General features: G+C 40.0%; 1 protein-coding gene across 1 annotated transcript in view; it reads right to left on the bottom strand.

The window, feature by feature from the left end:
- MED4 (mediator complex subunit 4) overlaps nt 1-19,897 on the bottom strand; it is a 55,068-nt gene extending 35,171 nt beyond the window's left edge. The window contains exon 1 of the mRNA XM_012759501.3: nt 19,894-19,897. The gene's annotated coding sequence lies outside the window, so the exon portion shown is untranslated. The remainder of the gene's footprint in view (nt 1-19,893) is intronic.
- Between the last annotated feature and the right edge of the window lie 5,732 nt (nt 19,898-25,629).

The raw sequence follows: 25,629 nt of genomic DNA, 5'->3' as shown, positions 1-25,629 counted from the left end.
TGACCTACATTTGCCTGGTCTCCTTCTTTCATTTTTCTTAGGAAACTGAAGATAATGGTAGAAAACTAAAGACAGTATAGATAGAAATTTTGTGCCTGACTCTGAGCACAGGCCTTCCTGTTCATTCATTCATTCATTCAGCCTATTTATTGAGCAACTATGATTCTAAGTACTGTTCTAGATTCTGGTGACACAGCAGAGAATGAGCCAAACAATTCCTTGACCTCCTAAGCCTTCTGGGGAAGGCAGAGAATTAACAAGTAAATATATCAGATGATTTTAGTTTATGATGCATTTTATGAAGGAGTGGGGGCCACATTACATAGTGTGGCCAGGGAAGGTCTCTCTGAGGAGGGTGACGCTTTAGCTGAGCACCAAGAGATGACAAGGAGGAAGGGAGTTCCAGGCAGAATGAGCAGCAAGAACAAAGGCCCCAACGTGGGGATGACCTGGGGATGTCTAAGGCACGGTGAGGGAGAAAGAGGAAATGAGTGAGTTGAGCATCAGCCAAAGGCCTCATCAGACAGAGGCCATCACGTGAGACCTTACAGGTCACGGCATGGAGTTGGTATTTTAGTCTTGTTACAGTGGCAGTGGCTAGAGCAGTCAGTAGGTTGTTCTGGGTTGAGCTTCATAGAAGGCCTACAGCCTGGTAAAATCACTTCATATGCAAGGTCAAGGTCAGCTCTTTTAGTTCACCAAGAGACCAGATTTTGAGTAACAGTGCTAAACATGTCAATCATCTTGCCTATTGGGACCATAGCCCCTGCAAAGGAAAGCTTCTCTTCTCACTGACCTGCTTATGGTACATCAAGCAGAATTAAAATGCATCCATATAGCATGAACCAGCCCCACTTCCAATAGCTAGGGGCACCAGTGACCTATGGTGGGTTGTCACTCATTTATCAAAAATTTATTAAATGCTTGTCATGTACTAGGGATACAGTGGTGAGTAAGACAGGCAGTCTTTGCTATCATGGAGCTTATAATTTACCTAAAAGAACTAACAAACAGGCAAAACATAAGTTGCTTTGATCTGATAAGGAAAGTGCAGTCCTATGGACCCACATAGCAACATAGTCAAGTCACCTGGTAAAGGAAGACTTCCTGGAGGAAGTGATGTTTAATCTGAGAGCTGAAGATTAATTAGGAGAAGGCCGGTTGTAGTGGAAGAGGAATAGTTTTCCAGATATCAGGAATGGCATATAACCAGAGGTGAGAGAGGGCATTGTATATTTTAAGCAAACCAAACAATTTCAGTATAATAGGAGGCAAAGTGCAAGATTGAGAGGTGGGAAATGAGGTTGGAGATGAACCTAGGGAGAAGGTTGTCAGGCTCGATCATGAAGAGTGTCATAAGAATGTTAGAATATCTGTACTTTGTCATGACCGCAATGGGAAATCTCTGAAGGGTATGAAAAATGAATTGGGAGTGGAGGAAGATGGTGGTTAGAAGAGTCGTCAGAAGACATGTTAGTAAATCAGATTAGAGACGATAGTGATTTGACCAAAATAGTAGCCATGGAGATGGAGAAAAATTGACCGATTACAATATATTGATCTACAACTTAAAAAAATGACCTGAAGCCAACACTCTCTCTAAGGAAAATGAGCCAACAAAATATAGAGAGAATGAAATTGGTGCAGGAGGAAGCTGAAGAGGCCATAATGGGCAGTGTGAGCCAAATTTATAAAGGAGCAAAACCTATACAAATGTAGGCTCTAAAAGGAAAAGGAAAAATATGCAGAGTACAGGGAAAGAAAAGGGTGGTAGGAAAAAAGGGATCGAGTGGCCCACGAGAGAGGGAGAGAGTGAGTGGCATTCCCTAAAGCTGACCCACTTGCTAGGTTCAGTTCCTCTAAGGTTCAGCTTTACCCTGTGTCCTATTCTTTAAAATCTGTGGTCCGTGTCCCCCTTATTGCTCCACATGAGGGATCCTCTCTCCACTTCCACACACAACCTAGCTTCAATGCATTTTGTTTCTTGCAACATAAAGAATCTAAATAAAACAGTAGTTATACAAATCAATTCTTCAAGCTAACTAATAAAAGCAGAATGCAAATTAATATAGTTATAATGAGAAACATAACTTCTGAGTGATAATCTTGGTATATGGGGGCTGGGGAGAATCGGGACCTGGGATGCCCTGGGTGGAAGGATGCAGGGTGGGCCCTACATGCTGGGAAGGAGTTTGAGCTCTATGAGGCAGGCCAAGGGCAAAGTGGCAAAGATTATGTCAGGCCGGGCGCGGTGGCTCATGCCTGTAATCCTAGCACTCTAAGAGGCCAAGGTGGGAGGATCGCTCAAGGTCAGGAGTTAAAAACAAGCCTGAGTGAGAGCAAGACCCTGTCTTCTACTAAAAATAGAAGGAAATTAATTGGCCAACTAAAAATATATAGAAAAAATTATCCAGGCATGGTGGCACATGCCTGTAGTCCCAGCTACTCCGGAGGCTGAGGCAGGAGGATAGCCTGAGCCCAGGAGTTTGAGGTTGCTATGAGCTATGCTGACACCACGGCACTCTAGCCCAGGCAACAGAATGAGATTCTGTCTCAAAAAAATAAAAAACCCCACAAAGATTATGTCAGTAAGACACAGTTACTTCATGGGCTCTTATGTAAATTAAAGTCATTAAAATTAATTTTACCCTGTTAATCTTCCTGAGAGTTTCTCTTCACTTCTTTGGATAATTGATATATCCAAGACAGATGAAATTTGGGAGAGATTTTTATCCAACAGAGACAAAAAAGATAGAAAGCCTTTTGCTTTCTCATTTAAGGATTAGAGGACTTTGGTTATTTGAGGGGGCTTAGTAAGTGTCGACTGCAATAACAGGGCATCCCTAGGCGCCAAATGATGATGCAGCGTGAACTTTCTTGGAGAGTGTATTTAACTATTACTACTCTAGAGGCAGGTCACACAGAGGGCATGAACAGCAAAGAAACAGATCTGCTCTGGCCACTGAGGGGTCTCAAGCAAATGACATGACCTCTTTCACCTGCAGTTTTCTGGTCTGTGAAATAGAGACTGTAATTTCTTCATGCATTCAACAAATGTTGTATGAGCATCTACCATGTGCCCGGCACCGCTCTGCCCACTTTATAGAGTGATTTTGAGAATTAAATGAAATAGCACAAGTGAAAATGCTTAGTATAGTTTCTAGAATCTATCAGGTGCTGATTGTGTTCATTTTTCTATCCAAGAAACTTTTTCAACGGGAACGAGATGAGCATTTGAGTCATTGTTGGGTCAGGCCAACAATGGGCCAAAACACTCACAGTGTTTGTTATAAACATTGTGGTTCTTCCGTGGGGGAAGAATTGACTAAATTGGAAATCCAAGAATGAAACAGCCTTTAATTTTTGAAGCAGTAGGATGAAGGGCAAAATGTTGCCCTAGGGAAAGCAAAGGGCTTCCAAGTCAAGGCAATTCTGCAGAAGGAGCCACGAGGCAGCAGGAGTGTTCCACGTTCAGACCCATTGTGCACACGCACGTCCTACTGGGTCTTCTAGAACACTAAGAAAGAACTGAAAGATAGTTTGCTTTATCAACATGTTCAGAGTCGAGGTGCGTGACAAAATGATTGTTCTTCTGAAGCATTTTTAACTGTGAACACTGTAGCGCATCCACTGAAACCTGGAAAGTGAATTTGTAATCAGAATAAACATTTTGAATTGACCAGGGCCCCGATAAACTTAAGATAATTAGCGTTTGCATTTGCCAGTGTTCTGAGTAATTCATTTTAAAAAGGAAAGGCGGAAAAGCTGACTCAAGCTGGAAAACTTGTTTTCTCCCAGTATTGCTGATATATTAACTTGTGCTTCTGAAGGGAGTTGGTTCATTAGCAAAGGGTGCAGCATTTTCCACTTCCTTTTTAGACATTGAACTTTAGCCCAGACCTTGAAGAGTCGGAGTCGGTTGGTCAGAAGTCACCATGGGATGGGGTATGCCTATCCCCAAAGAGAGAAGGGCAAAATCAAGGTCATTTTCTGTGCCCCCTCAGTGCTCAGAAAGGCAATAACATTACTTATTACAATGTGTGATAACTGGAATTGCCTATTTATTTTTCCATCTTTTCTAGTAGACTATAAGCTCTTCAAGTACATGGCCTGTGTATTATTAATCTTATAATCCCAACTGCTTGAAAATCCACTTAGAGGAAGGGCTCAGTAAATATTAATACTTTATAGTAAGTGAAGGGATCAATGATTAGAGGAATGGATGGAGGGTAGGAATCCTGGATTTCTGGCATTAAAGAAAAATCGCCATAGCAATAGAGAAAATGGTGCTCATGTGAAGGCCGGACAAGACAGACTGATTGACTCGGGCCCCAAAGAGACACTAAGGAGCCAATCTGGTCTTAGAATAATTGGGAAGAAGGAAACTTGGATCTGTTTTGACCATTGTTTTTACTCGTCCCAAGAGTCTGGTCTGTACCTGCAGTAGAAAAACCTGCTATTGGGTAAACAAGGCTACTTTATATCTTGTAGGACCCAAGAACAGGTAAGAGCTCCAGGACTTTCTAAAAGGGACAGAAGGCCTGTCTGCCTCTTTCCTGGCCACAGAATAGTGACCCTGAGAGGCAAGGGCTCCATCTACCTGAGGTAGTTAGGGTTACAAGTCTCTGGGGCCATGATAATAGGCTCAGAATGGCAACTTACCTCTGAGAATCACTGCCTTTTAAACTTGTGGTTTTAAAATATTACCTCTGGGCCGGGCGCTGTGGCTCACGCCTGTAATCCTAGCTCTTGGGAGGCCGAGGCGGGCGGATTGCTCAAGGTCAGGAGTTCAAAACCAGCCTGAGCAAGAGCGAGACCCCGTCTCTACTATAAATAGAAAGAAATTAATTGGCCAACTGATATATATATATAAAAAAAAAAATTAGCCGGGCATGGTGGCGCATGCCTGTAGTCCCAGCTACCCGGGAGGCTGAGGCAGAAGGATCACTCGAGCCCAGGAGTTTGAGGTTGCTGTGAGCTAGGCTGACGCCACAGCACTCACTCTAGCCTGGGCAACAAAGCGAGACTCTGTCTCAAAAAAAAAAAAAAAAAAAAAAAAAATATTACCTCTGTGTAATATTTTATACAGTCCCTAAAAGTTTAGGGAAAGGCCCTGGGAGAAAATATTCATAATCTCAGGCCTTTGGGAATTCTTTCTATCCTATCTGCCCTTCCCTCTGGTCCCTTGACCTGGCCATTCCTTACCCTTCGTCTCCACCATGTAGCGCATGGTGTCACGTATTTAATTACACATTCCTGGAAGCAGAACACAATGAACAAGGCTATGATCAAATGGAAATGCTGCAAGAGCAACTCATTAAGAAGGCTGAGCATATGTGAGTGTTGTTATTTTCAAATAAAGAACTAATAAAGTGAATATTCTATATATTTGATAACATACACTTTACATTATCATGCTGATAGGTGATTAGGCATAATTGGTATGCCATCACATACGTAGGTAGCGTTACTTCCATACCTGAAAATTATACTTTTATGGCTCCAATCTTCTCACTTTTGGTCCATACAACAGGGTCATCACAGCAAAGCAGGGTTGGAGTGAGGACAACCTAGGTCAGAAGTCCCCAGAAGGGTAGAGACCCTGCATTCCTGATGATTAGAGGTCTTGGTTTAGAGCAAGAGGAAAGAAGACAAAATACTAAGGGTGCGTGAAAGGAATGTTATTCATGTTGAGGCAGGAAAGAACAGGATAAGGATGGAGAAGGATTTTTAAAAAGGCCAGAGGATGGGCAGTTCTGGTCAGGTAGGTAGACCTGTGCTTTGGCCAAAGAGGAACCTTGAAAACACTTAAGCAGGTTTCTTTCGGGTGCTTTCAAAGGTAATCGAAATTTTTCTTGCTTTCATCTCCCATGCTCCCTCACCTCCTCGAAACATTTATGGTACCTGCAATTCCTTAAATAGGGAGTAAGATTCTTCATTGTGCAGTTGGAGACAAAGCTTGACAATAAGCAAACCAGCTGGCAGAGGTCACATAAAACTCTCGCTCACTAAATGTTAATGGCTGATACTGGATCCTTTGCTATTTTGATAGGAAGAGGAAGTGAGAGAATGGGAGGCCCTGGCATGAGAAGACTTTCTAGAGAAGGAAAGAAAGTAAATGATAACATAGTAAATGATAACAAAAGAAACAACTAGCATTTGCTGAGCATTTATGTGCAGCTTCTGTTCTAAGTGCTTTATGTGATTTAACTCATTCAATCTCCACGGCACCCTGTCTGACGTGGGCACTATTATTAATCCTCACTGTATAGATGAGGAAACAAAGGCACAGAGAGTTTAGGTAACTTGCCCAGGGTCAGAGTGGCAAGGCTAAGCTTTGAATTCTGGCATCTGTAGCCCGAGAGTTCACACTCTTGGCTATAGACTGAAAGCAAATCGGCTCAGAGAAACGATGACCCAGGAGACAAACTTCCCCATGTGAACAATATTGTCTCAAGTCAGCCTGTTTGCTTTCGTGTGTGAGGGATAAAGAGGAGCTCCAGGGAGAGCTGTTTTATGTTGCATAGCGTTGCGTATCGGTTACTTAGAGGAACACGGTGCTGGAGAGGTTACTACCCTCAGTCCTACGAGCCGTTCCGACACCCGTCTTACACATGCACGGCTTTGCTGCCTGAATTAGTGATCCTGTTGCAGTTACTTAAGCCCTGTGTGCCTCTGAGTCCACATTTGGAAACTGGGTTATTTCCACTTGTCAGCTCCCTGACTCAGAGGAATGCAGAAAGGACTAATGGGCTGGTACATGCAAAGTGCTTTGAGCCATAACCCAGGACTAACTGAACTTTTAGAGCACATTATGACTTGGCAGTGGTATTGGAATTGACAGAAGTGGTAGAATAGCACTAGCAGCTTCTTTAGATGTTCTTGGTTCAGTGGCCTGATCGCCATTTATTTATTTATTTTTGAGACAGAGTCTCACTCTATTGCCTAAGACTAGAGTGCAGTGGCATCATCACAGCTCCCTGTAGCCTCAAACTCCTGAGCTCAAGCAATCCTTCTGACTAATTTTTCCTATTTTTTGGTAGAGACAGGGTCTCCGTAGGTTGCCCAGGCTGATCTCAAACTCCTGGGCTCAAGTGATCCTCCCGCCTCAGCCTCCCAAAGTGCTGGGATTACAGGCATGAGCCACCATGCCTGGCCCTGATCATTCTTTAGTAGAACAGCAGTCAGTCCACTGCGGCTGCCTGAATTCTTTCCTAGACTTACACTGTACAACTCCAGTGGAGGGCAACTGGTAGACTTGGGAGATGCCCATATTGTCTGGGACTGTGTAAATTGTTTAGAGATAAAAATTCCTAAGTCAAAATAAGGGCCTTCAAGCCAGGACTTTGAAAGTAATTGCTTATCAAAAAATAAAATAAAAGAAAAGAACTGGGCCCACTCCAAGGAAACCGTTAGCCTAATAGCAAACATCATACCTTAGCATTTAATTCAAATGATACTGATCTAATCGACACCATCAAGGGCAGAGCCAATTGCAAAGTGTTTTTAAAAATAATTGTTTACAGAGAGATGTGGAAAAGAGGGGATGGGGGAGAAGGAAAACTAGCTGTAGCTATGATTAAGGACTAGCAGACATAAAAGGAAGGGTAAAGCCAGTTTTGTAAAAAAGAAGAATGTGTCTGATTAATCCACATGCACACGCTCTAATGGAATTCCCCTCCTGTGTTTTTAAGCCTGGGAATATGTGTTACCCACCTGTGACTTCAGATAAAATAAACAAGCAAAGAGCAGATCACGATGTTTTCAATGGATGCAGTTACTCAACTCAATAATTTAACCTTGTATTCATGTCTTCTAAGGAACAGGATCCTATCTGGTGTTAGTCATGCTTCCTCAGACCTGAGAAAGGAAGCAATCTTTGTGAGCTAACACATAAACACGGCCAGTGGGAACCAAGGTGGACATTCAGATCAGAAACGGGGCGAATGAAAATAGTTTACGAAAAGAGTTTGTGAGAAGAGGACGGAAACTGAAGGCAGCAGGAGGTCAAGGCCATATGGTATGATGGAACCACACATCCAAGACAAGGAAAGCAAGAGACTTTTTGTTCAGAGGGTTCCTGTGATTCAAACAATTTGGAATGAAAGCTATGATGGGTCTCAGCGAAATTTGGATATAAGAGATTTGGTTCTCAGACCCTAGCCTTCCTTTCTGGCAGTGTTTTTTTGTATCCGTAACCTCTTCTCTTTAAGTGCCCAAGGCCCCATCAATTCCTCACCAAAGAGAAGGTGCTGCTGTAGGTGCTGCTACATTCACTCTTAGTGTGAATGTAAAGCCAGGCACCATCTCCCAGGAGTATCCAATCTTTCTGGGGAAGAGGAGCCAGAACCTTGCTGGTGTGCCCTCTCTCAAATGTCACCAAAAGCACTTTCTGCTTTTACTTTGCTTTTGTTGGGCTCATTTATGATGATGTTATCTGGTTTACAAACACAGTTTCATATTGTCTTTGCCTGGATTAAAAGAGGTTCCTTTCACTAAAGAACAGGGAGATTCATGTAAGAAGAAGGCCATTTATTTCTCCCTCTTACAAAAGTTAAACATAAAAGAAAAAAAAAGGTCATTTAGGCAAACGCATTCTTTGATATTCTGCTATGTCCAATGTATGGTAAGGTCACTGGAGGCCCACTATTGAGACGTAAAGTATAAGGGAGATCAGTAGTCATGTAAAATCCCATCTCACATAGAAACATTCACTGCATTTGCTGAGAACGAGAGTGCCAGGGCTGAGCCAGCACTTGTGTCCACGGAGGTGAAGGATGGCTTCCTCACTTGTACTCTGAGGGCTGCCACACCCTGCGCTGGACTCAATAAAAGGAAGGGTGGAGTAGGCACACAGAGTTTTGACTACGCTCCAGTTCTCTGCACCCCAAATATTTACTGAGACAGTCAGGTAATTCTTTAGGGAGACGAGGCCTAACAATACAAAAGCTGGCAGAGGGACAGGAGGAGAAAGAAATACCCCTCTGTTTGGTAAGGTTGTGCTCATTATGCCCGTAATTATTGCAAAACCAACCATGCAGAAATGCAGGAATTATCCTACCTACCCTCTTCAGACTGATTGCCCATTTGAAAATTTAGCTTCAGGGAAACCAGCCAATGTGGTTTCCACCCAGGCATTCCTGGTTCTGCAGGCAGCTGTTTCCCCTGCTCAGAATAGCCTCTCTTCTCTTCTAAAGCCTACCTTTTCTCCTGGTTCCTCCGCAGCCCCCTGCACATCCCACTTCCTATATTAAGCCTCTCCCAGTTGTCCCAGCCCACAGTAATCCTTTGTTCTTTGGCCTCCTACACCACTCACTCAGCAATTGTGGTGGCATTTTTCTGCGTATCCGCTCAGCTCCTCAGCCCCCACCAGCGGACCTTGCACGGAATAGGCGACCTTCTGGAATAGGCGACCTTCTGGAATAGGCGACCTTCACAACGTGTGCCCGCCAACAGTGAGGAGTTATGGCAGTAGAGCGATGTGGGCTTGCCTGTCTCAAGTTCAAGTTTGTGTGATTTTTAAACACAAATGAAAAGTTTTCCATGGTTAACACTTTTGAAATGCAATAAATCCTTAATGTGTACTTGTTTTCAAACATCATAGATTTTATTAGGAGGCATAAGGAACGGCACTCGGCAGATATGGAGCAAACAGAAGAACAATTAACTGAGGAGAATGAGAGGAGCAAAGAACTGGTTCACACAGTCCCAAACCCACACTGGTGTGACCAACTCATCTGGTTCACCTGGGATTTTCCTGGGCTCAACACTGAAAGTCCCATGTCCTGGGCAAACCTCAGTCTTGGGCACACCAGAAAGGTTGATCACCCTACCAGGTAAGCAGTGAACATCTGGACAAGAAGCAAATGCAAATTTTAAATAGTGGACTGAGCTGTATTTATCTTCTCTCAACTCAAATTCCAGTGCATCATCCCCTCCAAGGACACTCCACTCTCCAATGACAAGAGGAGACGCAGGTATTAATGCCCAGGTACCAAGCAGGACCCCTGGGTTTACTAAACTCTCTCCACTTCTGAAGCAATCTCAGGCCCGGGAGGATACATGGTCAAGAGAAATAGCTTTAAACAGAGTTCTCACACAGCACAAACTGAAGGGAATATTCTGAACTGGAAACGGTGACCTTTATGGCATTATTCCCAAAAGGAAAGTCAGAGGCAAAATCTAAGGAAGGCAAATGTCCAGGATCCACAGGAACTCTGACTTGCACTGAACATTCCATACCAGGCCTGCTAATTGTAGAGCAGGAGCATCTGTTTTGATAATGTTCTGTGCAATACACCCAACCCTGAGAATGAGAGTGGAGAGACCAATAAGAAGACTGGAATCTATGACTATGAATATATTCTGAATGTTTTAGCACGTAGCAGAATGGAGTAATACATTCTGAGCATCAACAAAAATATATATTATATATATTATGTGCATATCACAGAACAGACACATTTTGAAAAATAAAATAGGCCCAAATATAAGCAAAATAATGACATCAATAATGGTACACACAAAACCAATCAGGGCTCTGAGTTTGTATAGCGATGGGAATTTTTTCCATAATAAAATGATATAACAATGTTAGGAACTTTCATCTGCATAATATATAACACAGTAACTCAGATCAAAAAATAAAAAACATAATAGGGAAATGGGAATCCTATTTTTTTTTTTTTTTGAGACAAGGTCTCACTATGTCACCCAGGCTAGAGTGCAGCGATATAATCATAGCTCACTGCAGCCTCAGGAAATTCCAATTCTTGTATTATTGTATAACACTCAAGATTAAGATTGAGTTGATTTCCTTACGTGTAGACTTCTGTGCATAAAAACGCTCATGTGTACCCCAGCACAAGTGCAGGTGGATAACTTGGCTGGAAGCTGAACTTAGGGGATGCGGTGCAGAGACATAATTTTACCACGAGGGGGTGTTCTTTCCTCTTCCGGAATGTTGGCGAATTTACGTAACCACAAACGAACTCTAAACTAGCCCCACAAAAATGGGCCAGGGCAGATCCCAGCAAAATGGATTAATTTACATTATTCAACGCAAATTCCCTCTTGCCTTCCCATTTGAGAGAGTGCTGAGTTTTCCTTCAGCTGAGAGAATCGTGCTGGCAGCAGGCCAGCCTGCATCAACTGCAGAAAACTGAGTGCGCCCCTCCTGCTGATCAAAACAGAGGAGAGTGAATGGTCAGGTTAGTGCAGGTAGCCTTTCCGGATTTTCCCCAGGGAAGCAGGAGCTTGAAGTAAGCGAGAGCTCCATGCTAGAAATAGAGAGCAGAAGGGATTTCGGGGGCAGCAAAGCCTCATGCTTGAATTTTGATCTAAACTGATTTACAACTGAAAAAGGTTGATGCCTCATTAGAGACCAGAAAAGCCTAGGAAAGTTACCAGAGAGATTCTGACAGCTTCCAGAGTCAGCCAGGGAATCTGTCCCAGCCCATTAGTATAACCAAGTTTAGAAAGCAAGGACTTGGAAAGGTGCCCCAGGGAGATGCCCAAGGGAGTCAGCTTGAATCCAGCCAAATGCTTACTCTTGAAAAAGGAAGACTTTGTCCCCTCTGTCAAGCTTAGTGCCAGGAGCTCTGTCAGGGAGAAAGGCTGTGAAGTTGAGAAATATGGGATATTAGGTCACCTGCCTAAATGAAGCAAGCTCAACAAATTGAAACTTCAAGTCATTCGTTTCTTTTTTTCCCCCTAATGTCCAAAAAAAAAAATACTTGCTCGTTGCTAAAACATCAAACGAAACAGAGATTAAAGTAAAAAACAAGGGACCATGCTCTTATCGCCAGCCCACCCGGCTCAGCCCCACTCATCAGAAATACTCATTGTTGAAAATTTGCTCATATTTCCCAGGGTTTCCTTTTCTATGAATTATTTTAAAAAAACCAAATGATTGGTCTCTCTGTCTGGCTTTCCATCTATTCATTTCATGAATCTATCAATCACCCATTTGGTTTGGTTTTGATTTTGTAGAAAATGAGACCCTAAAACATATTCTTCTATGTGAGTTTTTCTTTTATCATTGAATTTTTCCAAGTATCCTTCATTGTTTCTAACAGTGACACAATATTCCATTGTATGGAGAGTCCATAACTTTATTAGCCAGTAACCTAACAATGGCCATGTATGTTGTTCCCAGTTTCCTTTTCCATTACAATTATGCTAGAATAAAATTCTCTATTGAAAGAAGTAGTTATTAAAGAGTTTGTTGTGTTAAGGATCAAATATTATGATAAATGCTGGATAGGATATTAAGATAAATAAAATATATTTCCCAACTTCTTGAGTTTACTTTCTTGTGTGGGAGAACTATAAAAAACTAATTGACATAAGAAAAAATGACTTAAATACTAAATAGCTGGACAAGTAACATACCTGCCCAGGGAGGAAAAAGGAAGATACTATCAATTTTTGAGGCAGGGAAGTTGAGGTGGAAGCTAGTACTCTTAACAAAGTCATCTTGTTCATCATGCACTGGGGCAAAAGGTTCCTCAATTTTGCTATTTGAATTTCCTTTAACAAATATAATTGCAGAAAGATCTGGGAATGCTTTGTCCTTCTTCTAAACTTGTTTCGCTGGGTTTAGCCTACAGGTTTTTTTTTTTTTTTTTTTTTTTTTTTTTTTTTTTTTTTTTGAGACAGTTTCGCTCTGTTGCCTAGGCTAGAGTGAGTGCCATGGCGTCAGCCTAGCTCACAGCAACCTCAATCTCCTGGGCTCAAGGGATCCTTCTGTCTCAGCCTCCCAAGTAGCTGGGACTACAGGCATGAGCCACCATGCCCGGCTAATTTTTTTTTTTCTATATATATTAGTTGGCCAATTAGTTTCTTTCTATTTATAGTAGAGACGGGGTCTCGCTCAGGCTGGTTTTGAACTCCTGACCTCGAGCAATCCACCCGCCTCGGCCTCCCAGAGAGCTAGGATTACAGGCGTGAGCCACCGCGCCCGGCCTTAGCCTACAGTTTTGTCTGATAATCTTAGAACTTGTTGCAAATATCTGACATGGCACTGCTCTTTGCTCTATCAAAAAATTTCCTAGGTAAATGTGTGATTTCCAAATGAAGCATCCCATAGACTGTCAAATTAGTCTAATGTGACTGTCCAGAGAAAGCCATTTTATCAGTACAAAAAATCCAACAGTAGGATTTAAAAAGAAAACATATGAAACAACTCACCTGTGATAGCAAATCTCTTTGAATCAGAACCTTCTCAGCAATCATGTAAATATGCTGAAAAGAGAATTTTTATTTTTGATCAATCTTAATTAGCAGGTCCTTTTCTTATTAACATCTTCAAAGTGCTTTGAGCTCCACCCCACATGAAAGGTCCTGTGTGAGGACAAATTATTATTATGCTCACAAAATACACAAGCTAAATGCAGGAAAAGTGCAAATGGTTTAACTCCACAGCCTGCAATGCTCTTGAGATACTTTAATCTGCCAATATACCTATCAATTATTCTATATCCTTTACTCTCTAAATGCATGCATCAAAGCATTCTCATGCACACCCTCGTAAATCCAGCTATTTATTCCAAAATAGATCCTCTGAATTAACCTTTGTTTCCTTTTTCCTTTGTTGGGAGCTGCTGATTCAGCTTTTTATTTCTACGAGGAAAAGGTACATACAACTTTGGGTTGGAATGGAAAATAAGCCTGTTTTCTATATAAAGATGGCCATGACATAAAAATGTATATTAATAAAGATTCATGGATGAGCTGAGAAAATATGTGTATGTGTGATATAATAAGTGAAAAAAGCATCAAACAAAAATTTATGGAGTATTATCATTTTGATTAATAATTGCTGACATGAATTAAAGACAATTATGTCAGTTACTGACCTGAATGCCTTACCTATATACAAGATGAATATTACCATTCTTCTTCTAGATATAAAGAAACTGAACTCAGAAAGGTTAAGTAACTAGACCATGGTCACACAGCCAATAAGTGGCAGAGCTGATGGGGTTCCATCTGACACTGATTTCAAAGCTCATTTCCTTTGAGACAGTCTTAATGCCTTTTAGAAGTAATTGTCCCTAAGTACAGCTATTTAGGGTGATTTTCCCCATACCTTCTTATACGTACACATTTTTTTTTTTAGAATAAGCAAAACTAACATACTAATGACATGAATTAATCAAATAAAATTAATAATTAGGGCAAAGCAGCTCTTTTATTTGTGGGCGTCATAACTTGAGATAAATATGGGTAACATGTCATTATGCTCAGAGTTATCTGGGCCTCTGCTTCCTTATCTTTAAAATGAAAGGGTTAAACCAAGCAATCTCAAAGGCACCTTTCAGTTCTCACATTACTTTAGCTCTTTGATTCCAATTATGCTTTGGAAACAGCACTTTCCTTCAGCAATAAGTTGCTTCTGGTTCCTTCAATTTGGTCAAAGAGCTCTGGTTAGGACCAAAGGAGGAACCGGAGACTTGTTTGTGATATACCTTTAACACCAGAGAAAAGACTAACTTTGTTAATGATTGGATATTGGATAAATATTAATGAATGTAAAATTATTACATAATTATTAAGTTGTTATTGTAAATAAAGAATAAGCATATTTAAAATTTTTTTACTTTCTTGTATATATTTAAGGTGTACAACATGATGTTTTTGATATACATATAAATAGCGGATAGGTTACTTTAGGCAAGCAAATTAACCTATCCATCATCTCAATTACTTTGGTGCATTTGTGTGGCAAGAGTACTTAAAATCTCTTTTAGCAAAAATCCCAAGTACAGTACCATATTATTAAATATAGCCCTCATGTTGTACCTTAGATCTCTAGGCTTGTTCATCCTACATATCTGCCACTTTGTATCCTTTGACCTGCATCTCCCCACTGCATGTATTTTTCTAATCTAACGCCAGAACAAAAGACAACAAGTTGCATTAGATATCAGTGCTAGGTCTTTTTTTTTTTTTCCTGCTCGGGGTTTAGTTTGGACATGTCTGGAACGTGAGAGTGAGCAACCCTTTGAAACTATATAGAGAGTGGGTGTTTCCAGCTGAGAGGAGCATTTGATCTTGACTTGGAAAATGAGTACCTGCACTACAAAGGAAGGTGGCCTGTCCCCACAGAAGGATAAGTTTCTTTACGGGAAGCATGTGGCACCAACCATGAAGAAAGGACAGAACTATCTGTAATGCTATAAATATTAAGATGTCTGGGGAACATGAAGCATTTTTAGTTCTGGCTACCGAACATTACATTTATTTATTATTTCTATTTTTGGGAGTAGACTATTTGGAACTCTTTCATTCCCAGTGTTATATTTTTCAGCACAGGGAAATGTAATGATTCAGCACATAGTGAATGTCCAATAAATATTAGCTTGATTAAGAAAGCAGATTAATATTTTGGATTTCATTAGAAGTACAACTTTTTTTAAAGGCAAGACTTAGGAACAATCTCCTTTCTTTGATCAGTATCTAGACTTTCATCTTCTGAAGACCCTAGAATCTTCATATAAACCATCAGTTTTTAAAAACTTTTCATACTACATGAATCAAAGATTCAAATATAAAAAATAAAATCATTTTTATACTAGACATGGAAGAATTTCTTTATAATTTTTAAGTGGGGAAGACCTTTCTGACTAAAACTCCAGAAGTTATAAAGGAAAGTGATAAGGTTATAAAAATTTAATACCAATCTGTAAAAGCAAACAACAACAAAAACATATATAATGAGAAAAATTAAGAATTAATAACAAAGAGATTTTTAAAAGGTTTGTCACCCATACCAAGATAAAAACTATTCTACCAACATATAAAGAGTTCCTATCAATCAATAAGAAAAGGACTGGGCTGGTCCCAGTGGTTCATTCCTGTAATCACAGCACTTTGGTTGGCCAAGGTGGGAGGATCACTAGAGTCCAGGAGTATGAGATTGCAGTGAGCTCTGATAACACCATTGCACTTCAGCCTGGGCAACAGGAAAAGACCTTGTCTCAAAAAAATAAATGAATAAAACAAAATTAGCCAGTTGTGGTGGTATGAAGTACCTGTAGTCCCAGCTACTCAGGAGGCTGAGGCAACAGGATTGCTCAAGCCCAAGAGTTTGAGGCTACAGTGAACTAAGATCATACCACTGTACTCTAGCCTGGGCCACAGAATGAGACCTTGTCTCTAAAAAAAAAAAATCTAAAAAATAATGAAAATGAGAATGTCTGACAATACAGTAGAAAAAGGGTAAGGAAAATGAGCTGAGAGTTCACAGAAAAAGAAACACATATGGCTCTTACACCTGAGAAAAGACGTCCAACTTAACTCATAATTAGAGAAATGCAAGATACAATTATGCTAAGTTGTTTTGCCCCACCCATCAGATTGGGCAAAAAATCTACAAATCTGATACATACTCTACAGTCAAGGCTTTGCGAAAGGAAAGCCTTCTTTGAGAAAGGAAGCCTTTTCATTATGAGTAATGAAAGAGTAAATTGGTACCACCTCTATAGAGGACAAACTCGCATAGCTTAAGGAAGATTTATCATGAAACTAATGAAGCATAAGGTTCAGGGCACCTCATTTGCATAACCCCCTTTTGAGGCTCTGGGAGGAGGAGCCCCAACAATTTTTGAATATGTTATGTGTTTTTGAAAACTTTGCAAAATAAGACATTTCAAAACATGATTGGTTAAGACCACTGCTTTCTTTGAACTCGGATGTCCCATCCATCTCACTATCCCTTGTGAAATGTGGCACTGGAGTGCCATCAGGAACTTTTGGGATCTGGCTAAAGAGAAGTTGCTCAGAGATACATTAAATTTGGATTTATTAGGATGTATTTATGTAGTGTGCAATCACCGCATGTATAGCCAGGTTATTGCTAGGTGTCCTGGTGTTGGAATGGTTTCCAGAAATATTCCTACCACCCACTGTGCCAGCCATCTGCCATTCTGACTACAAGATGCATGGATAGAGGTCATATTGAAATATGAACATGTCTTATAGTGCTTGATACCAGAATTATGTAGGTGGTAGAAAAGAAACAAGGCTTGAAATACATGGAGCCAGAAGTCAGAAAATTATTTTAATATTAGACATGTAAAATTATAAGCAGAATGTTTGGTTTTTACAGATACCTGGTCAAAATGGATGTTTTAGCTTCTTAGGAATATACTTGATGATACAGCAATTATACATGTACCATAGATTTATAATCTTTTTTTAAATGGAAATCACATGAAATAGAATTTATCAGAATTTCTGGATTGTAGGCTACAAACATATAGCAGCACTATAAATAGTAAGCATTTCTGTGTGAAATTGAATGCTTAATGCATCCCAGCTGCCAAAAATAAAAAAAGAATTTCAGTCAACCATACTAAAGAAGAGACCGAATTATCTTTCTGCTTTCTCTCTTTAAAATAATCTGACAAAATTGTGGTCACATAAAGAGGTAATCAAAGTGTATATGCCCAAAAAAGATAGAGAACAAAGTATTATAAAAGTGTGTCAGATAGTTAATTAGTAAAAATGTTATTTTTTAAGATTCTGTAATATTTATGGTATTTGTTAGCTTTTTAAAATTAGTAACTTATTATGATTTCCTTTTAAAGTCTACATAATTATTTGTTTTTGTACCTACTTTGGATTTGATAATTTGTTATTCTTCTTGTTTGTTTATTTCCAAGGACTTTATTTATTTATTTATTTTTCGTAAGCTATGGAATATGTTGAGTATTGAGCCAAGGACTTTATTTAATCAAACCTTCAGAGGGCTCTAGAAACCTGCATTTTTAACAAAGACCTTAGATGATTATAGGGTTATGGTTTGGGGAAGCAATTTTAACCTTCAACGTGTGTCAGATTATATATACAATAAAATTAAGTTATAAATTATGTAATTGCTAGGCACAGTGGCTCGCCCCATAATCCCAACTATTCGGCCAGTCTGGAAATTTATCTTACAGTTGTTCTTGCACAGGTACGAAATGATGTGTATGCAAGGTTATTCACTGCAAAATTGTTTGTAATGGAAAATTGTTGAATTCAGTAGGGGTCTGATTAAACAGATTATAATACATCTACCTAATGGAGTACTATACCGCTCCAAAAATAAGGACACACTCTATATTCTGATATGGAAAGGGCTACAGGATATATTATTCAATAAAAAACACCAAGGTGAAGAATGATGTGTACAGTATGATACTTTTTATATTATTTTATTTTATTTTTTAATTCAATAGATTTAGAGGGTACAATTGTTTTTTGATGCATAGATGAATTGTATCATGCTGAGGTCATGGCTTTCAGTGTGCCAATCACCAGAATAGTGTACATGGTACCTGATAGATAGATTTTTTTTTATCTCTTATCCCCCCTCCACCCTCCCCCTTCTTAGTTTTCAATATCCATTACACCACTTTATGACCATATATGTCCCTTGTTTAGCACCCAATTATAAATGACAACATATGGCATTTGTTTTTCCAGTCCTGAGATACTTCAAGTTAGGATAATGGTTTCCAGTCCCATGCAAGTTGCTGCAAAAGACATTATATAACTCCTTTTCGTGGTTGAGTAGTACTCCATGGTCTGATGGTGACAAATTTCCTTAGAGTTTGCTTGTCTGGGAAAAACTATTTCTCCTTTATTTATGAAACTTAGTCTTTCAGGATACAAAATTCTTGGCTGCCAGTTATTCTGTTAAGAATTCTGAAAATGGGACTCCAATCCCTTCTTGTTTGTAAAGTTTCTGTTGAGAAGTCTGCCTCTAGTTTGATGAGTTTTTCTTTGTAAGTTACTTGATGCCTTCATCTTGCAGCTTATAGGATTTTCTCCTTCACTTTCACTTAGGCCAGACCAATAATTATGTGCCTTGGCTCTGTCCTATTTTCTTTGAATCTTCCAGATGTTTGATGGCCTTCTTTTGTCTGGATGTTTAAATCTTTAGCAATATCAGGGAAGTTTTCCTCAATTATCCCCTCAAATAGGTTTTCCATACTTTTTCCTTTTTATTCTTCTCCCTCAGGGATAGCTATGATTCTTAGAATCATTCACTTTACAGAGTTCCATATTTCTCAAGGAGTTATTCGTTCTTTTTTTTTGAGACAGAGTCTCACTCTATTGCCCAGGAGAGAGTGCTGTGGTGTCAGCCTAGTTCACAACAACCTCAAACTCCTGGGCTCAAGCGATCCTTCTGCCTCTGCCTCCCGAGTAGCTGGGACTACAGGCATGCCCCACCATACCTGGCTAATTTTTTCTATATAATTTTAGTTGGCCGATTAATTTCTATTTTTAGTAGAGACAGGGATCTCACTCTTGCTCAGGCTGTTTTCGAACTCCTGACCTTGAATGATCCACCTGCCTTAGCCTCCCAGAGAGCTAGGATTACAGGCATGAGCCACCGGTTCTTCTTAATTGTCTTTTTTTTCTACATTTTTGACTGACTGGGTTAATTCAAAAGCTTTGTCTTCGAGCTCCAAAATTCTTTCTTCTGCTTGTTCTAGTATGTTGTTAAAACTTTCTACTGTATTTTGAAATTCCCTAAATAAATCTTTCAATTCCATAAGTTCTGTTATACCTTTTCTTATATTATCTACCTCTTTCGTGGATCTGACCCCTGGGTAAATGTATCACTCTGGGGCTGGGACCTCAAAATGGCACCAGCCATAGAGCCCAGGATTCCTAATCCAGCAGGGCCCCCCAGTGCCTTCTCTCTGGAGGCTCAGGACCCCTCTCTGCTTCTCAGTGGTTCAATGCCACTGCCCAGTCTCTAGTCAGTTCCCTGTGTTAGTCTGGTGGCTTGCTGCAGTGGAGGGTCCCTCCCACGGATCTGATTGCAATTTCTTCGGGGGAAATATGGAGCCCTGGGGTTCTCTCTTCTGTCCTTTCCTCCTATGCAGATGCCTTCCCCATGTACCTCCAATCCTGCCATGTGGATCACCCCACTTCCCTCTCCCTCACTTTAGAAGCCTCCTATCACCTCCCTGTTGATTCCCAATGCTCTCTCCTAGAAGACTGATCCAACGGTGAATATCCACTCCCCACTTTTAATCCTCTCCATGAAGGTAGCATGTATAGACTGCTAGTCTGTCATCTTGGCCCTGCCTTTCCTCCTTTTTATTTTAAAAATGAGCATGGAAGAATAAAAGCATGCATTAATATCTGTGTGGTTTTTGCATTAATAAGTTCTGGAAATGAATACAAGTGATTGCAGGGAGAGGGAATTAGGTGGGAGGTGCAGAGGTGGGGATGAGATCGCTCACTCTACACCCTTACACAACAGCTATATACTCATTATTCAGAAGACAAATTTTAAAATCTTGGCCTTCACTTTGGCCACCCCAAAAGGGTTGACTTCCAGAGACCTCTTGATACCTTTCTGAAATGTTAATTTGATTGCTCCTTAACCATGAGACTTAAATTCATATCTATTCATTTCAGGATTATTTATGCAATCAACCCTCAGTCAAAAGAATTGTGAAAAGTGTCTGAGTGAACTTGTCAGGGTCCAAGAAGAACTGGATAACACCGATGAAAATAGTTAATTATATTAAAAAATCAATTTTTCTCATTTCAAAAGAAATAAATGTAAGCAAACTCTTGGATTTATTATTTTTAATACCCTATTCATAGAAAATAAAAGGAAAATCTTAAAACTAATTAATAATGAGCTATGAATATGAATAAACAACAAAAAAATACATAAAAATACTGAGCTTAGAAGTCATCACTAGCTTAGTCTCGGCTCTACCGCCAAATCCAACATACTGCAAGGTGTTGTCAATTTGACCTTCTAAATATCTTCTCCATTGTCATCACCTTAGTCCAAGCTACCATTTTCTTTCACTAAGATGAACACAAAATGGGCAAAGGACATGAATAAACATTTTTCAAAAGAAGACACACAAATGGCCACTTGGTATATGAAAACATGTACAATATCACTAACACTCCATAATGGCACATTGGCTGGGACGGACCCTCCAGTGCCTGTGCCATTGGTAGTTAAATATTTCAAATAATTATGAGCAGATTACCATAAGTTCAACAAAGTGGGGGGGAGGGAATATGTTCTTCTCCCTCTAATCCCACAAAGGATTGAGGCAGAAATGGGTACTTCACTAAGGGCAGCCAAATCTAATCTGTTCAAGTGATCAGGGAGGTAGCCTGAAGTAAAAATGCAGGCTAAATACAAGTGATTACTATTAGCTGAGCCAGTCAGATTGTTTCTGTTGGGAAAACGAAGTAAACATGTGGAAGGGAGTTGAGGAATTGGTTAGGGGAGCAGAAGATGAAACAGACCGGATGTTGATGGCAGATCTCTGAGGCAGGGCTGCCTCGGCTGTGACAACTGATGGGTACCCAGCAGTCCCCGGCATCTGGGACAACCTTCAGTCCCACCCTGTGTGGTTTAACTTATTCTTGTTTGTTCTTTGTGGTTACTATGAGGCCGGGATTTATGGCTTGGATTCCTGCCATGGATAGCTCTACAATTGTCATTCCCACAAACTTCCCAGAGACTGAGGTAACCTGAGTGATTCCTTGTATCCAAAGAAGCTTAAGGAAAACATCTTTGGATAGAAGTTAGGTCATAGATATCGAGCTTTATAATTATTCTTAGCCTTTGGTCCAGTAATTTCTCTCTGGTGTCCCAGTCTAAGATAACCCAAAAGTCAGAAAAGCCACATGCACAAAGAAATTAATCTCAATTTTAGCTGAGTGCAAGAAATTAGACATGTGTGTCCAAATGTAAGAGAATGGTTAAAAAAGAAAAGAATGAAGTTGCCTAAATTAGATTAAAAACTTGTTTAAAAACTGTTTACGAATAGTTTTGTATTCATATTGAAATATTGTTCTATAATAATCTTTATTTAAAAACTGGAAATAAATATTCATGTAGAAAATATTAATACAGACATGATAAAATATGAACAGTGATTATCATTGGGTGATTTTTTTTGCCCTGTATTTAAAACATTTTTTATGAAATGTGTGTGTTGTTTTTATAATGGGAAAATGCTTTACGAAAATAAAAGCAGAATATAGTATGGCTCTTAGACAAAAATTAACCATCCATCCTAAACTGACATTTAACTTCTTAGAAAAGAGGGAAGGGCAAAGGCTTCCATGCTAGTAGAAAACTAAAATAAAAAGATCACAGACGCTTGATGGACCCAGCCTCCACTGAATTCCTGGAGAAACCAGATGGGAGTCTGGTTTTCCCGAAGGCCTTTGGTAGCAAGGACAAAGAAGGGTTTGTTGTAGTTGAGAACACTGTGAAAAATCTAAGCCCATAATGGTTGAGAAGGGCCCAGACACAGACTATTAGGAAAAGCTTGTGCTATTTCAGATGGCAGCTCCAAATGGACAGACTCGTAACTTTTCCACGTGGATCAGAAACCCATGGCACGGCATTACAACAAAACTCTAAGAATGGAAGCAAGGAAAAGCTGGAGCAGTTGATGAATTAATTAAACACGTATTTATTGAGTGTTTCTTATGTGCCTGGCACTGTTGGAGCCTTAGGGATAAAAATTCCTGCCCTCATGGTGCACAAGTTCCACAGCATGGGGTTGCAAGATGGGGAGAGAGAGAAACAATAAATAAAAAGTAGCAGTAAATATGCATATCAGACACCTATGGAGAAAAATAAAACAGCAGGAGTTAAGGAGTGTCTGTCGGCAGGCTCCTTGAGTTCAAACAAGGTGATAAGGAAGGAAAGGTGGTGTGAGAATACTTGAGTGAGGATGTGAAGGGCTATAACTGGATATATAGATTTGAGAGTCAATATCATGTAGATGGTTTTTTCAAACAATGGGATTGGTGAGATTACCAAGTAGAGATTGTAGAAAGGAGAAGACTTGGAATGAACCAACATTTAAAAGTCAGACATAGACGGTAGGACCAACAAAGTAGATTGAAAAGGAAGAGTGGAAGAGGTGGGAAACCAGAAGAGTGTGGTGTCAACAGAGGCCAGGATTATTTCTGGAAGGAGGAAGGAGTGAACTATGTCAAAGTACTTTACTCAGAAGTAAAGTAAGATGAGGACTGAGAATTGACCATTAGATTTGATAAAATGGAAGTCGTTAATGACCTTGATAAGAGCCATTTCAGGGTGGGTGCAGTGGCTCATGCCTGTAATCCCTGCACTTTGGGAGGCCGTGGTGGCAGGATCACTTGAGGCCAGGAGTTTGAGATCAGCTTGGGTAACATAGCAAGACTCCATCTCTACACAAAATAAAAAAATTAGCCTGGCATGTTAGCGTACCCCCATAGTAGTTCCAGCTACTCAGGAGGCTGAGGTGGGAAGACTGCTGGAGCCCAGGAGTTTGAGGCTGCAGTGAGCTATGATCCAGCCACTGCCCTCTAGCCTGGGTGACACAGCGAGACCCTGTCTCTAAAAATAAATGAATAAAATAAAAATATAAATAATTTAGACAATTAAAAATTTATATTAAAAAAACATTTTTTTTTTTTAAAAAAAGAGCCATATCAGTAGAGGGATGAAGACAAGTCCTCATGGAAGTCAGTTAAAGATAACTGGAGAAAAGAAAGTGGAGAAGGTGAACACCAGCATCTCCTGAGAGATGTTTCCTCTGAAGGAGAGCAGAGCAGAGAGAGCAGAGTTAAGGAAGGTCTTAGGATGGGCAGTACTAAGGCATGTTTGCAAACTGATGGAAGTGATTCAATGAGGAGGGAGAAACTAACAATGCAGGAAAAGGTGAACAATTGCAGGAGCACGGTCCTGGAGAGGGAAGACAAACTAGACGGAATCCACAGCTCACCAGAAAGGTTGTTTCCATCAGACACTGACCTACGGGATAGCAGTTTTAGGGAAATGGAGGCGGCAAAATCCAAACTGTGTGAGGTTAAGGAGTAAAATATGGAATGAAAAATAACACAAGTCAAATGACATTGATGGTTCTCTCTGGGTAATACAAGACTTGGGAATTTTTTGTGTGTGTCTGGTTTCTTTTTCTTTTTTTTTTTTACTTTTATTTATTTATTTATTTTTATTTCGGCATATTATGGGGGTACAGATTTTAAGGTTTTGATAAATGCCCATTCCCCCCTCCTCCAACAAGTCTGAGTCTCCAGCATGACCATCCCCCAGATGGTGCACATCTTACTCATTATGTATGTATATACCCGCCCCCCTCCCCCCTCCCATGTGCCCAATACCCTATTACTGTAGTACCTATGTGTCCACTTAGGTGCTGCTCAGTTAATACCAGTTTGCTGGTGAGTATATGTGGTGCTTGTTTTTCCATTCTTGGGATACTTCACTTAGTAGTATGGGTTCCAGCTCTAACCAGGAAAATATAAGATGTGCTATATCACCGTTGTTTCTTAGAGCTGAATAGTACTCCATGGTATACATATACCACATTTTATTAATCCATTCTTGGATTGATGGGCACTTGGGCTGTTTCCACAGCCTTGCAATTATGAATTGTGCTGCTATAAACATTCGAGTGCAGGTGTCTTTTTTGTAGAGTGTCATTGGATCTTTTGGGTAGATGCCCAGCAATGGGATTGCTGGATCAAATGGTAGATTCACTTGTATCGCTTTAAGGTATCTCCATATTGCTTTTCACAGAGGTTGAACTAGTTTGCAGTCCCACCAGCAGTGTAGAAGTGTTCCTCTCTCTCCGCATCCACGCCAGCATTAGTTATTTGGAGACTTTTTGATAAAGGCCATTCTCATTGGAGTTAAGTGATATCTCATTGTAGTTTTGATTTGCATTTCCCTGATGATTAGAGATGATGAGCGTTTTTTCATATGTTTGTTGGCCATTCTTCTGTCTTCTTTAGAAAAGTTTCTGTTCAAGTCCTTTGCCCACTTTTTAATAGGGTTATTTGATTTTTTCTTGCTGATTTTCGTGAGTTCTAAGTATATTCTAGTTATCAGCCCCTTATCAGATGTGTAGGATGCAAAAATTTTCTCCCATTCTGTAGGTTGTCTGTTTACTTTCATGACTATTTCTTTGGCTGTGCAGAATCTTTTTAGTTTGATCATGTCCCATTTATTTATTTTTGTTGCTGCTGTGATTGCCTTTGGGGACTTCTTCATAAACTCTTTGCCTAGGCCGATGTCTAGGAGAGTGTTTCCAACATTTTCCTCTAGAATTCTAATAGTTTCATACCTTAGGTTTAAGTCTGTGATCCAGCGTGAGTTGGTTTTTGTGAGAGGTGAAAGGTGCAGGTCCTGCTTTAGCCTTCTACAGGTGGCTATCCAGTTTTCCCAGCACCATTTATTGAAAAGGGATTCTTTTCCCCAGCATATGTTTTTGTCTGCTTTGTTAAAGATTAGATGGCTATATGAGGATGGTTTTATATCAGGATTCTCACATCTGTTCCACTGGTCAATATTTCTATTTTTGTGCCAATACCAGATTGATTTAATTACTACAGCTTTGTAGCATAGTTTGATATCTGGTATATTAATGCCTCCCATTTTGTTTTTGTTGCCTAGAATTGCTTTTGATATTCGGGGTCTTCTTTGGTTCCATACAAAGCGTAAAATTATTTTTTTCTATATCTGTGAAGAATGCTGATGGGATTTTAATAGGTATTGCATTGAATCTGTAGATCAGTTTGGGTAGTATAGACATTTTAATGATGTTGAGTCTGCCGATCCAC

This window comes from Microcebus murinus, chromosome 13, assembly GCF_040939455.1.
Source record: "Microcebus murinus isolate Inina chromosome 13, M.murinus_Inina_mat1.0, whole genome shotgun sequence".
NCBI lineage: Eukaryota > Metazoa > Chordata > Mammalia > Primates > Cheirogaleidae > Microcebus > Microcebus murinus.
This window is presented reverse-complemented; position numbering and strand designations above follow the sequence as displayed.